Below are 13,564 nucleotides of genomic sequence, written 5' to 3'. Positions count from 1 at the left end.
CTGTGCGTGTCAGATGGGTGTGTGCGAAAATGGCACATGGTGCAGTGGTTAGCACTGGGACAACGGCGCTGAGGACCCGGGTTTGAATCCTGGCCCAGGGTCACTGTCCGTGTGGAGTTTGCACATTCTCGCCGTGTCTGCGTGGGTTTCACCCCCACAACCCAAAGATGTGCAGGTTAGGTGGATTGGCCATGCTAAATTGCCCCTTAATTTAAAAAAATAACAAAATGATTGGGTGCTCTAAATTTAAAAGAAAAAAGATGGGTGTAGGAGTGTCGGGGTAGTGTGTCTGTTTAGGGGCGGCATGGTGGCGCAGTGCTTAGCACTGTTCCCTCACGGCGTCGAAGACTAGAGTTCGATCCAGGACCCAGGTCATTGTCCATGAGGAGTTTGCACATTTTCCTCAGTGTTTGCGTGGGTCTCACCCTCACAACCCAAAGATGTACAGGCTAGGTGGATTGGCCACATCAAATTGCCAATAAATTGGAACATAAAATGAATTGGGTACTCTAAATTTATTTTTAAACAATATAGTGTGTGAGTGTGTGGTGATGCATGTGGGATGGGGTGCGTGCGTGGGGATGGGGGTGGGGAGCATGTCCCCATGAAGATTAACCTGACCCCACCCCCAAATAAACCTGCAAACATGCCTCTCAATAAACTGCCCATGACGCTAAAAAACCTCTCCTAGAGACAACAACCAATATCTTCGTGACTCCAAAAACCTCCTCATCAATCTTTCTATTTCCGTGTCAGAAAAGTTAATTGTTTCCTTGCTGAACAAAGATGGACAGACAAAGTTTTGAGAGAGAAAGTCTTCATTCCGGAAAACGGTCCATCGTTTGACTGACAGGTAGATAAGGGGCGGTTCACTTCCTTTTCAGGCCAATATGCAAATAGCATAGCGGACGTTTTAGGCAATGTGTTTCTTATAGAGAGGTATGTTCGACAATTTGTCAAAATCATTCAACAGAACTAGTCTAATTCGGTAGAGATAATTGTAAGTAAAGTGACAGTTTGGCCGTGTAAATGCAGTAAGTGTGAGTGAAAGATGTGATGTGTGGTGTGGACTGGGAGGGTGTACTGTTTTTAAGCATACTTACCTGGCAGGGGTGAAACCATGATCAAAAAGGTGGTTCGCTCAGGACGAGTCTAGCCCATTGCACTTCGGGTGTGCTGACGCCTGCGATGTCCCCAAATGCGGGATACTCGACTGCAAAATTTGTGGTAGTGGGGGACTGCGTTCGCGCTTTCCCCTGATTTACGGAACTAAAATAGATTGATCCTTTTCTGGTCGAGCAACATGTTGGAAAGATCGCTCTAAAAACCTCTCCCGGAGCCAACAACAGGAGAGCATGGTAACACAGTGGTTAGCACAGAACATACAGTGCAGAATGAGGCCGTTCAGCCCATCCAGTCTGCACCGTCTCACTTCAGCCCTCACTTCTATCCTATCCCCTTAACCCATTAACCTCTCCTAAACTTTTTTCGACAATGAGGGCAGTTTAGCATAGCCAGTCCACATAACCAGCACCTCTTTGCACTGTGGGAGGACACCGCAGCACCTGGAGGAAACCCACGCAGACTCCGCACAGACAGTGACCCAGCAGCGAATCGAATCTGGCACCGTGGCGCTGTGAAGCCACCGTGCTATCCACTTTTGCTACCCTGCTGCCCTGCTGTTGCTTCACAGCTCCACGATCCCAGGTCCCATTCCCGGCTCTGTGGACTCTGCACATTCTCTGCATGGCTTTCCTCCGGTTGCTCCCACAAGTCCCCAAAGGCATGCTGATAGGTAATTTGGACATTCTCAATTCTACCGCTCTGTACCCGAACAGGCGCCGGATTTTGGCGACTAGTTGTTTTTCACAGTCACTTCATTGCAGTGTTAATGTAAGCCTACTTGTGACGATAATCATTGTTATTATTACAATCAACATTTATGTGACTCGCAAATCCTCCTCATCAATTTCTTTCTAACCCCGTTGAGGAAATGTTAACTCTGTGTCGGGTGTGTGTGTGTCAGAGGTGTGTGTGTGCGTTGGGGTGATTGTGAGTATCAAGAATGAGTGTGCGTGTGTTTTTCGTGGGGGGCTGGTGTGCTGGGTCTGTGCGTGTCAGATGGGTGTGTGCGAAAATGGCACATGGTGCAGTGGTTAGCACTGGGACAACGGCGCTGAGGACCCGGGTTTGAATCCTGGCCCAGGGTCACTGTCCGTGTGGAGTTTGCACATTCTCGCCGTGTCTGCGTGGGTTTCACCCCCACAACCCAAAGATGTGCAGGTTAGGTGGATTGGCCATGCTAAATTGCCCCTTAATTTAAAAAAATAACAAAATGATTGGGTGCTCTAAATTTAAAAGAAAAAAGATGGGTGTAGGAGTGTCGGGGTAGTGTGTCTGTTTAGGGGCGGCATGGTGGCGCAGTGCTTAGCACTGTTCCCTCACGGCGTCGAAGACTAGAGTTCGATCCAGGACCCAGGTCATTGTCCATGAGGAGTTTGCACATTTTCCTCAGTGTTTGCGTGGGTCTCACCCTCACAACCCAAAGATGTACAGGCTAGGTGGATTGGCCACATCAAATTGCCAATAAATTGGAACATAAAATGAATTGGGTACTCTAAATTTATTTTTAAACAATATAGTGTGTGAGTGTGTGGTGATGCATGTGGGATGGGGTGCGTGCGTGGGGATGGGGGTGGGGAGCATGTCCCCATGAAGATTAACCTGACCCCACCCCCAAATAAACCTGCAAACATGCCTCTCAATAAACTGCCCATGACGCTAAAAAACCTCTCCTAGAGACAACAACCAATATCTTCGTGACTCCAAAAACCTCCTCATCAATCTTTCTATTTCCGTGTCAGAAAAGTTAATTGTTTCCTTGCTGAACAAAGATGGACAGACAAAGTTTTGAGAGAGAAAGTCTTCATTCCGGAAAACGGTCCATCGTTTGACTGACAGGTAGATAAGGGGCGGTTCACTTCCTTTTCAGGCCAATATGCAAATAGCATAGCGGACGTTTTAGGCAATGTGTTTCTTATAGAGAGGTATGTTCGACAATTTGTCAAAATCATTCAACAGAACTAGTCTAATTCGGTAGAGATAATTGTAAGTAAAGTGACAGTTTGGCCGTGTAAATGCAGTAAGTGTGAGTGAAAGATGTGATGTGTGGTGTGGACTGGGAGGGTGTACTGTTTTTAAGCATACTTACCTGGCAGGGGTGAAACCATGATCAAAAAGGTGGTTCGCTCAGGACGAGGCTAGCCCATTGCACTTCGGGTGTGCTGACGCCTGCGATGTCCCCAAATGCGGGATACTCGACTGCAAAATTTGTGGTAGTGGGGGACTGCGTTCGCGCTCTCCCCTGATTTACGAAACAAAAATAGATTGATCCTTTTCAGATCGAGCAACCTGTTGGAAGCATCGCCCTGAAAACCTCTCCAGGAGCCAACAACAGGGTAGCATGGTAACACAGTGGTTAGCATAGAACATGCAGTTCAGAATGAGGCCGTTCAGCCCATCCAGTCTGCACCGACCCACTTCAGCCCTCACTTCTATCCTATCCCATTAACCTCTCCTAAACTTTTTTCGACAATGAGGGCAGGTTAGCATGGCCAGTCCACATAACCTGCACTTCTTTGCACTGTGGGAGGACACCGCAGCACCTGGAGGAAACCCACGCAGACTCCGCACAGACAGTGACCCAGCGGCGAATCGAATCTGGCACCCTGGTGCTGTGAAGCCACGGTGCTATCCACTTCTGCTACCGTGCTGCCCTGCAGTTGCTTCACAGCTCCACGATCCCAGGTCCCATTCCCGGCTCTGTGGACTCTGCACATTCTCCACGTGTCTGCGTGGCTTTCCTCCGGTTGCTCCCACAAGTCCCCAAAGGCATGCTGATAGGTAATTTGGACATTCTCAATTCTCCCGCTCTGTACCCGAACAGGCGCCGGATTGTGGCGACTAGTTGTTTTTCACAGTAACTTCATTGCAGTGTTAATGTAAGCCTACTTGTGACGATAATCATTGTTTTTATTACAATCAACATCTTTGTGACTCTCAAATCCTCCTCATCAATTTCTTTCTATCCCCGTTGCAGAAATGTTAACTCAGTGTCGGGTGTGTGTGTTGGGTGATTGTGAGTATCAAGAATGAGTGTGTGTGTGTTTTTCGTGGGGGGCTGGTGTGCTGGGTCTGTGCGTGTCAGATGGGTGTGTGCGAAAGTGGCACATGGTGCAGTGGTTAGCACTGGGACAACGGCGCTGAGAACCCGGGTTTGAATCCTGGCCCAGGGTCACTGTCCGTGTGGAGTTTGCACATTCTCGCCGTGTCTGCGTGGGTTTCACCCCCACAACCCAAAGATGTGCAGGTTAGGTGGATTGGCCATGCTAAATTGCCGCTTCATTTAAAAAAATAACAAAATGATTGGGTGCTCTAAATTTAAAAGAAAAAAGATGGGTGCAGGAGGGTCGGGGTAGTGTGTCTGTTTAGGGGCGGCATGGTGGCGCAGTGCTTAGCACTGTTCCCTCACGGCGTCGAAGACCAGAGTTCGATCCAGGCCCCGGGTCATTGTCCATGAGGAGTTTGCACATTTCCCTCAGTGTTTGCGTGGGTCTCACCCTCACAACCCAAAGATGTACAGGCTAGGTGGATTGGCCACATCAAATTGCCAATAAATTGGAACATAAAATGAATTGGGTACTCTACATTTATTTTTAAACAATATAGTGTGTGAGTGTGTGGTGATGCATGTGGGATGGGGTGCGTGCGTGGGGATGGGTGTGGGGAGCATGTCCCCATGAAGATTAACCTGACCCCGCCCCCAAATAAACCTGCAAACATGCCTCTCAATAAACTGCTCATGACGCTAAAAAACCTCTCCTAGAGACAACAACCAATATCTTCGTGACTCCAAAAACCTCCTCATCAATCTTTCTATTTCTGTGTCAGAAAAGTTAATTGTTTCCTTGCTGAATAAAGATGGACAGACAAAGTTTTGAGAGAGATAGTCTTCATTCCGGAAAACGGTCCATCGTTTGACTGATAGGTAGATAAGGGGCGGTTCACTTCCTTTTCAGGCCAATATGCAAATAGCATAGCGGACGTTTTAGGCAATGTGTTTCTTATAGAGAGGTATATTCGACAATTTGTCAAAATCATACAACAGAACTAGTCTAATTCGGTAGAGATAATTGAAAGTAAAGTGACAGTTTGGCCGTGTAAAAACAGTAAGTGTGAGTGAAAGATGTGATGTGTGGTGTGGACTGGGAGGGTGTACTGTTTTTAAGCATACTTACCTGGCAGGGGTGAAACCATGATCAACAAGGTGGTTCGCCCAGGACGAGGCTAGCCCATTGCACTTCGGGTGTGCTGACGCCTGCGATGTCCCCAAATGCGGGATACTCGACTGCAAAATTTGTGGTAGTGGGGGACTGCGTTCGCGCTCTCCCCTGATTTACGGAACTAAAATAGATTGATCCTTTTCTGGTCGAGCAACATGTTGGAAAGATCGCTCTAAAAACCTCTCCCGGAGCCAACAACAGGAGAGCATGGTAACACAGTGGTTAGCACAGAACATACAGTGCAGAATGAGGCCGTTCAGCCCATCCAGTCTGCACCGTCTCACTTCAGCACTCACTTCTATCCTATCCCCTTAACCCATTAACCTCTCCTAAACTTTTTTCGACAATGAGGGCAGTTTAGCATAGCCAGTCCACATAACCAGCACCTCTTTGCACTGTGGGAGGACACCGCAGCACCTGGAGGAAACCCACGCAGACTCCGCACAGACAGTGACCCAGCAGCGAATCGAATCTGGCACCGTGGCGCTGTGAAACCACCGTGCTATCCACTTCTGCTGCCCTGCTGTTGCTTCACAGCTCCACGATCCCAGGTCCCATTCCCGGCTCTGTGGACTCTGCACATTCTCTGCGTGGCTTTCCTCCGGTTGCTCCCACAAGTCCCCAAAGGCATGCTGATAGGTAATTTGGACATTCTCAATTCTCCCGCTCTGTACCCGAACAGGCGCCGGATTTTGGCGACTAGTTGTTTTTCACAGTCACTTCATTGCAGTGTTAATGTAAGCCTACTTGTGACGATAATCATTGTTATTATTACAATCAACATTTATGTGACTCGCAAATCCTCCTCATCAATTTCTTTCTATCCCCGTTGAGGAAATGTTAACTCTGTGTCGGGTGTGTGTGTGTCAGAGGTGTGTGTGTGCGTTGGGGTGATTGTGAGTATCAAGAATGAGTGTGCGTGTGTTTTTCGTGGGGGGCTGGTGTGCTGGGTCTGTGCGTGTCAGATGGGTGTGTGCGAAAATGGCACATGGTGCAGTGGTTAGCACTGGGACAACGGCGCTGAGGACCCGGGTTTGAATCCTGGCCCAGGGTCACTGTCCGTGTGGAGTTTGCACATTCTCGCCGTGTCTGCGTGGGTTTCACCCCCACAACCCAAAGATGTGCAGGTTAGGTGGATTGGCCATGCTAAATTGCCCCTTAATTTTAAAAAATAACAAAATGATTGGGTGCTCTAAATTTAAAAGAAAAAAGATGGGTGCAGGAGGGTCGGGGTAGTGTGTCTGTTTAGGGGCGGCATGGTGGCGCAGTGCTTAGCACTGTTCCCTCACGGCGTCGAAGACCAGAGTTCGATCCAGGCCCCGGGTCATTGTCCATGAGGAGTTTGCACATTTCCCTCAGTGTTTGCGTGGGTCTCACCCTCACAACCCAAAGATGTACAGGCTAGGTGGATTGGCCACATCAAATTGCCAATAAATTGGAACATAAAATGAATTGGGTACTCTAAATTTATTTTTAAACAATATAGTGTGTGAGTGTGTGGTGATGCATGTGGGATGGGGTGCGTGCGTGGGGATGGGGGTGGGGAGCATGTCCCCATGAAGATTAACCTGACCCCGCCCCCAAATAAACCTGCAAACATGCCTCTCAATAAACTGCTCATGACGCTAAAAAACCTCTCCTAGAGACAACAACCAATATCTTCGTGACTCCAAAAACCTCCTCATCAATCTTTCTATTTCTGTGTCAGAAAAGTTAATTGTTTCCTTGCTGAATAAAGATGGACAGACAAAGTTTTGAGAGAGATAGTCTTCATTCCGGAAAACGGTCCATCGTTTGACTGATAGGTAGATAAGGGGCGGTTCACTTCCTTTTCAGGCCAATATGCAAATAGCATAGCGGACGTTTTAGGCAATGTGTTTCTTATAGAGAGGTATATTCGACAATTTGTCAAAATCATACAACAGAACTAGTCTAATTCGGTAGAGATAATTGAAAGTAAAGTGACAGTTTGGCCGTGTAAATGCAGTAAGTGTGAGTGAAAGATGTGATGTGTGGTGTGGACTGGGAGGGTGTACTGTTTTTAAGCATACTTACCTGGCAGGGGTGAAACCATGATCAACAAGGTGGTTCGCCCAGGACGAGGCTAGCCCATTGCACTTCGGGTGTGCTGACGCCTGCGATGTCCCCAAATGCGGGATACTCGACTGCAAAATTTGTGGTAGTGGGGAACTGCGTTCGCGCTCTCCCCTGATTTACGGAACTAAAATAGATTGATCCTTTTCTGGTCGAGCAACATGTTGGAAAGATCGCTCTAAAAATCTCTCCCGGAGCCAACAACAGGAGAGCATAGTAACACAGTGGTTAGCACAGAACATACAGTGCAGAATGAGGCCGTTCAGCCCATCCAGTCTGCACCGTCTCACTTCAGCCCTCACTTCTATCCTAACCCATTAACCTCTCCTAAACTTTTTTCGACAATGAGGGCAGTTTAGCATAGCCAGTCCACATAACCAGCACCTCTTTGCACTGTGGGAGGACACCGCAGCACCTGGAGGAAACCCACACAGACTCCGCACAGACAGTGACCCAGCAGCGAATCGAATCTGGCACCGTGGCGCTGTGAAGCCACCGTGCTATCCACTTCTGCTACCCTGCTGCCCTGCTGTTGCTTCACAGCTCCACGATCCCAGGTCCCATTCCCGGCTCTGTGGACTCTGCACATTCTCTGCGTGGCTTTCCTCCGGTTGCTCCCACAAGTCCCCAAAGGCATGCTGATAGGTAATTTGGACATTCTCAATTCTCCCGCTCTGTACCCGAACAGGCGCCGGATTTTGGCGACTAGTTGTTTTTCACAGTCACTTCATTGCAGTGTTAATGTAAGCCTACTTGTGACGATAATCATTGTTATTATTACAATCAACATTTATGTGACTCGCAAATCCTCCTCATCAATTTCTTTCTATCCCCGTTGAGGAAATGTTAACTCTGTGTCAGGTGTGTGTGTGTCAGAGGTGTGTGTGTGCGTTGGGGTGATTGTGAGTATCAAGAATGAGTGTGCGTGTGTTTTTCGTGGGGGGCTGGTGTGCTGGGTCTGTGCGTGTCAGATGGGTGTGTGCGAAAATGGCACATGGTGCAGTGGTTAGCACTGGGACAACGGCGCTGAGGACCCGGGTTTGAATCCTGGCCCAGGGTCACTGTCCGTGTGGAGTTTGCACATTCTCGCCGTGTCTGCGTGGGTTTCACCCCCACAACCCAAAGATGTGCAGGTTAGGTGGATTGGCCATGCTAAATTGCCCCTTAATTTTAAAAAATAACAAAATGATTGGGTGCTCTAAATTTAAAAGAAAAAAGATGGGTGCAGGAGGGTCGGGGTAGTGTGTCTGTTTAGGGGCGGCATGGTGGCGCAGTGCTTAGCACTGTTCCCTCACGGCGTCGAAGACCAGAGTTCGATCCAGGCCCCGGGTCATTGTCCATGAGGAGTTTGCACATTTCCCTCAGTGTTTGCGTGGGTCTCACCCTCACAACCCAAAGATGTACAGGCTAGGTGGATTGGCCACATCAAATTGCCAATAAATTGGAACATAAAATGAATTGGGTACTCTAAATTTATTTTTAAACATTATAGTGTGTGAGTGTGTGGTGATGCATGTGGGATGGGGTGCGTGCGTGGGGATGGGGGTGGGGAGCATGTCCCCATGAAGATTAACCTGACCCCGCCCCCAAATAAACCTGCAAACATGCCTCTCAATAAACTGCTCATGACGCTAAAAAACCTCTCCTAGAGACAACAACCAATATCTTCGTGACTCCAAAAACCTCCTCATCAATCTTTCTATTTCTGTGTCAGAAAAGTTAATTGTTTCCTTGCTGAATAAAGGTGGACAGACAAAGTTTTGAGAGAGATAGTCTTCATTCCGGAAAACGGTCCATCGTTTGACTGATAGGTAGATAAGGGGCGGTTCACTTCCTTTTCAGGCCAATATGCAAATAGCATAGCGGACGTTTTAGGCAATGTGTTTCTTATAGAGAGGTATATTCGACAATTTGTCAAAATCATACAACAGAACTAGTCTAATTCGGTAGAGATAATTGAAAGTAAAGTGACAGTTTGGCCGTGTAAATGCAGTAAGTGTGAGTGAAAGATGTGATGTGTGGTGTGGACTGGGAGGGTGTACTGTTTTTAAGCATACTTACCTGGCAGGGGTGAAATCATGATCAAAAAGGTGGTTCGCTCAGGACGAGGCTAGCCCATTGCACTTCGGGTGTGCTGACGCCTGCGATGTCCCCAAATGCGGGATACTCGACTGCAAAATTTGTGGTAGTGGGGGACTGCGTTCGCGCTCTCCCCTGATTTACGAAACAAAAATAGATTGATCCTTTTCAGATCGAGCAACCTGTTGGAAGCATCGCCCTAAAAACCTCTCCAGGAGCCAACAACAGGGTAACATGGTAACACAGTGGTTAGCAGAGAACATGCAGTTCAGAATGAGGCCGTTCAGCCCATCCAGTCTGCACCGACCCACTTCAGCCCTCACTTCTATCCTATCCCATTAACCTCTCCTAAACTTTTTTCGACAATGAGGGCAGTTTAACATGGCCAGTCCACATAACCTGCACTTCTTTGCACTGTGGGAGGACACCGCAGCACCTGGAGGAAACCCACGCAGACTCCGCACAGACAGTGACCCAGCGGCGAATCGAATCTGGCACCCTGGTGCTGTGAAGCCACCGTGCTATCCACTTCTGCTACCGTGCTGCCCTGCAGTTGCTTCACAGCTCCACGATCCCAGGTCCCATTCCCGGCTCTGTGGACTCTACACATTCTCCACGTGTCTGCGTGGCTTTCCTCCGGTTGCTCCCACAAGTCCCCAAAGGCATGCTGATAGGTAATTTGGACATTCTCAATTCTCCCGCTCTGTACCCGAACAGGCGCCGGATTGTGGCGACTAGTTGTTTTTCACAGTAACTTCATTGCAGTGTTAATGTAAGCCTACTTGTGACGATAATCATTGTTTTTATTACAATCAACATCTTTGTGACTCTCAAATCCTCCTCATCAATTTCTTTCTATCCCCGTTGCAGAAATATTAACTCAGTGTCGGGTGTGTGTGTTGGGTGATTGTGAGTATCAAGAATGAGTGTGTGTGTGTTTTTCGTGGTGGGCTGGTGTGCTGGGTCTGTGCGTGTCAGATGGGTGTGTGCGAAAGTGGCACATGGTGCAGTGGTTAGCACTGGGACAACGGCGCTGAGGACCCGGGTTTGAATCCTGGCCCAGGGTCACTGTCCGTGTGGAGTTTGCACATTCTCGCCGTGTCTGCGTGGGATTCACCCCCACAACCCAAAGATGTGCAGGTTAGGTGGATTGGCCATGCTAAATTGCCCCTTAATTTTAAAAAATAACAAAATGATTGGGTGCTCTAAATTTAAAAGAAAAAAGATGGGTGCAGGAGGGTCGGGGTAGTGTGTCTGTTTAGGGGCGGCATGGTGGCGCAGTGCTTAGCACTGTTCCCTCACGGCGTCGAAGACCAGAGTTCGATCCAGGCCCCGGGTCATTGTCCATGAGGAGTTTGCACATTTCCCTCAGTGTTTGCGTGGGTCTCACCCTCACAACCCAAAGATGTACAGGCTAGGTGGATTAGCCACATCAAATTGCCAATAAATTGGAACATAAAATGAATTGGGTACTCTACATTTATTTTTAAACAATATAGTGTGTGAGTGTGTGGTGATGCATGTGGGATGGGGTGCGTGCGTGGGGATGGGGGTGGGGAGCATGTCCCCATGAAGATTAACCTGACCCCGCCCCCAAATAAACCTGCAAACATGCCTCTCAATAAACTGCTCATGACGCTAAAAAACCTCTCCTAGAGACAACAACCAATATCTTCGTGACTCCAAAAACCTCCTCATCAATCTTTCTATTTCTGTGTCAGAAAAGTTAATTGTTTCCTTGCTGAATAAAGATGGACAGACAAAGTTTTGAGAGAGATAGTCTTCATTCCGTAAAACGGTCCATCGTTTGACTGATAGGTAGATAAGGGGCGGTTCACTTCCTTTTCAGGCCAATATGCAAATAGCATAGCGGACGTTTTAGGCAATGTGTTTCTTATAGAGAGGTATATTCGACAATTTGTCAAAATCATACAACAGAACTAGTCTAATTCGGTAGAGATAATTGTAAGTAAAGTGACAGTTTGGCCGTGTAAATGCAGTAAGTGTGAGTGAAAGATGTGATGTGTGGTGTGGACTGGGAGGGTGTACTGTTTTTAAGCATACTTACCTGGCAGGGGTTAAACCATGATCAACAAGGTGGTTCGCCCAGGACGAGGCTAGCCCATTGCACTTCGGGTGTGCTGACGCCTGCGATGTCCCCAAATGCGGGATACTCGACTGCAAAATTTGTGGTAGTGGGGGACTGCGTTCGCGCTCTCCCCTGATTTACGGAACTAAAATAGATTGATCCTTTTCTGGTCGAGCAACATGTTGGAAAGATCGCTCTAAAAACCTCTCCCGGAGCCAACAACAGGAGAGCATGGTAACACAGTGGTTAGCACAGAACATACAGTGCAGAATGAGGCCGTTCAGCCCATCCAGTCTGCACCGTCTCACTTCAGCCCTCACTTCTATCCTATCCCCTTAACCCATTAACCTCTCCTAAACTTTTTTCGACAATGAGGGCAGTTTAGCATGACCAGTCCACATAACCTGCACTTCTTTGCACTGTGGGAGGACACCGCAGCACCTGGAGGAAACCCACGCAGACTCCGCACAGACAGTGACCCAGCGGCGAATCGAATCTGGCACCCTGGTGCTGTGAAGCCACGGTGCTATCCACTTCTGCTACCGTGCTGCCCTGCAGTTGCTTCACAGCTCCACGATCCCAGGTCCCATTCCCGGCTCTGTGGACTCTGCACATTCTCTGCGTGGCTTTCCTCCGGTTGCTCCCACAAGTCCCCAAAGGCATGCTGATAGGTAATTTGGACATTCTCAATTCTCCCGCTCTGTACCCGAACAGGCGCCGGATTGTGGCGACTAGTTGTTTTTCACAGTCACTTCATTGCAGTGTTAATGTAAGCCTACTTGTGACGATAATCATTGTTATTATTACAATCAACATTTATGTGACTCGCAAATCCTCCTCATCAATTTCTTTCTATCCCCGTTGAGGAAATGTTAACTCTGTGTCAGGTGTGTGTGTGTCAGAGGTGTGTGTGTGCGTTGGGGTGATTGTGAGTATCAAGAATGAGTGTGCGTGTGTTTTTCGTGGGGGGCTGGTGTGCTGGGTCTGTGCGTGTCAGATGGGTGTGTGTGAAAATGGCACATGGTGCAGTGGTTAGCACTGGGACAACGGCGCTGAGGACCCGGGTTTGAATCCTGGCCCAGGGTCACTGTCCGTGTGGAGTTTGCACATTCTCGCCGTGTCTGCGTGGGTTTCACCCCCACAACCCAAAGATGTGCAGGTTAGGTGGATTGGCCATGCTAAATTGCCCCTTAATTTAAAAAAATAACAAAATGATTGGATGCTCTAAATTTAAAAGAAAAAAGATGGGTGTAGGAGGGTCGGGGTAGTGTGTCTGTTTAGGGGCGGCATGGTGGCGCAGTGCTTAGCACTGTTCCCTCACGGCGTCGAAGACTAGAGTTCGATCCAGGACCCAGGTCATTGTCCATGAGGAGTTTGCACATTTTCCTCAGTGTTTGCGTGGGTCTCACCCTCACAACCCAAAGATGTACAGGCTAGGTGGATTGGCCACATCAAATTGCCAATAAATTGGAACATAAAATGAATTGGGTACTCTAAATTTATTTTTAAACAATATAGTGTGTGAGTGTGTGGTGATGCATGTGGGATGGGGTGCGTGCGTGGGGATGGGGTTGGGGAGCATGTCCCCATGAAGATTAACCTGACCTCACCCCCAAATAAACCTCCAAACATGCCTCTCAATAAACTGCTCATGACGCTAAAAAACCTCTCCTAGAGACAACAACCAATATCTTCGTGACTCCAAAAACCTCCTCATCAATCTTTCTATTTCTGTGTCAGAAAAGTTAATTGTTTCCTTGCTGAACAAAGATGGACAGACAAAGTTTTGAGAGAGAAAGTCTTCATTCCGGAAAACGGTCCATCGTTTGACTGACAGGTAGATAAGGGGCGGTTCACTTCATTTTAAGGCCAATATGCAAATAACACAGCGGACGTTTTAGGCAATGTGTTTCTTATAGAGAGGTATATTCGACAATTTGTCAAAATCATACAACAGAAC

At 48.0% G+C, this 13,564-nt stretch overlaps 6 non-coding genes across 6 annotated transcripts; all 6 read left to right on the top strand.

The window, feature by feature from the left end:
- The first annotated feature begins 1,095 nt into the window (after nucleotides 1–1,095).
- On the top strand, nucleotides 1,096–1,259 carry LOC140406793 (U1 spliceosomal RNA). The gene has a single exon (XR_011939305.1). It is a non-coding gene; the product is annotated as a U1 spliceosomal RNA (small nuclear RNA).
- A 1,944-nt stretch (nucleotides 1,260–3,203) lies between these two features.
- Nucleotides 3,204–3,367, top strand: LOC140406779 (U1 spliceosomal RNA). The gene has a single exon (XR_011939293.1). It is a non-coding gene; the product is annotated as a U1 spliceosomal RNA (small nuclear RNA).
- Nucleotides 3,368–5,289: 1,922 nt separating this feature from the next.
- LOC140406774 (U1 spliceosomal RNA) lies at nucleotides 5,290–5,453 on the top strand. The gene has a single exon (XR_011939288.1). It is a non-coding gene; the product is annotated as a U1 spliceosomal RNA (small nuclear RNA).
- A 1,936-nt stretch (nucleotides 5,454–7,389) lies between these two features.
- Nucleotides 7,390–7,553, top strand: LOC140406782 (U1 spliceosomal RNA). The gene has a single exon (XR_011939296.1). It is a non-coding gene; the product is annotated as a U1 spliceosomal RNA (small nuclear RNA).
- Nucleotides 7,554–9,489: 1,936 nt separating this feature from the next.
- Nucleotides 9,490–9,653, top strand: LOC140406785 (U1 spliceosomal RNA). The gene has a single exon (XR_011939299.1). It is a non-coding gene; the product is annotated as a U1 spliceosomal RNA (small nuclear RNA).
- A 1,922-nt stretch (nucleotides 9,654–11,575) lies between these two features.
- On the top strand, nucleotides 11,576–11,739 carry LOC140406784 (U1 spliceosomal RNA). The gene has a single exon (XR_011939298.1). It is a non-coding gene; the product is annotated as a U1 spliceosomal RNA (small nuclear RNA).
- The last annotated feature ends 1,825 nt before the right edge of the window (nucleotides 11,740–13,564 follow it).

The sequence above is a fragment of the Scyliorhinus torazame genome, unplaced genomic scaffold, assembly GCF_047496885.1.
Source record: "Scyliorhinus torazame isolate Kashiwa2021f unplaced genomic scaffold, sScyTor2.1 scaffold_864, whole genome shotgun sequence".
Classification (NCBI taxonomy): Eukaryota; Metazoa; Chordata; class Chondrichthyes; order Carcharhiniformes; family Scyliorhinidae; genus Scyliorhinus; species Scyliorhinus torazame.
This window is presented reverse-complemented; position numbering and strand designations above follow the sequence as displayed.